Here is a 558-nt window from a genome sequence, read left to right on the forward strand (position 1 = left end):
CACCTCGCGGCGGAGGAGACAGTCCCGGGAGCCAAAGGCGGAGGATCCGCACCCACCTGCCGAGCCGGGCTCCCCTGGCACAGGGAATGCGCTCGCCACGCCCCACACCTAGCAACAGGCTTTCTGGGCCTGGCATATGCAGGCAAACCCAGTGCACACCATCAGCCGAGCACACGGGATGCTCAGCCAAGCAGAGGTCTAGACACCACACACACCCACCCCGCAGCACGGAAAGCAGACGCACGTCCAGGCCCTGGCCATATACTGACAGGCTCTGCACTCTTGCAGTGGGCAGGGGTTGGAGCAGGCAGGTACCCCAGTGTGGCGCCAACCATGAATTCATGGCCTCAAGGCCGCTCCCACTGTGTCTCCAGCAAGCCTACATCACCACATGCCTACTTAGAAATAGCAGCAGAACCCAGTGCTTGATCCATAGCGCTGGATTCCATGGACCCTGCTCATCCCCAGCAACAGAATTGAGCCCTAGTGATGGCCTCACTGTTTAGGCTGAGCCAGAACCTGGCCGTCTTACGACTCTTAGGTTCTCTATTTGGGGGG

Source organism: Myotis brandtii, unplaced genomic scaffold, assembly GCF_000412655.1.
Source record: "Myotis brandtii unplaced genomic scaffold, ASM41265v1 scaffold208, whole genome shotgun sequence".
In the NCBI taxonomy this organism is placed as follows: Eukaryota; Metazoa; Chordata; class Mammalia; order Chiroptera; family Vespertilionidae; genus Myotis; species Myotis brandtii.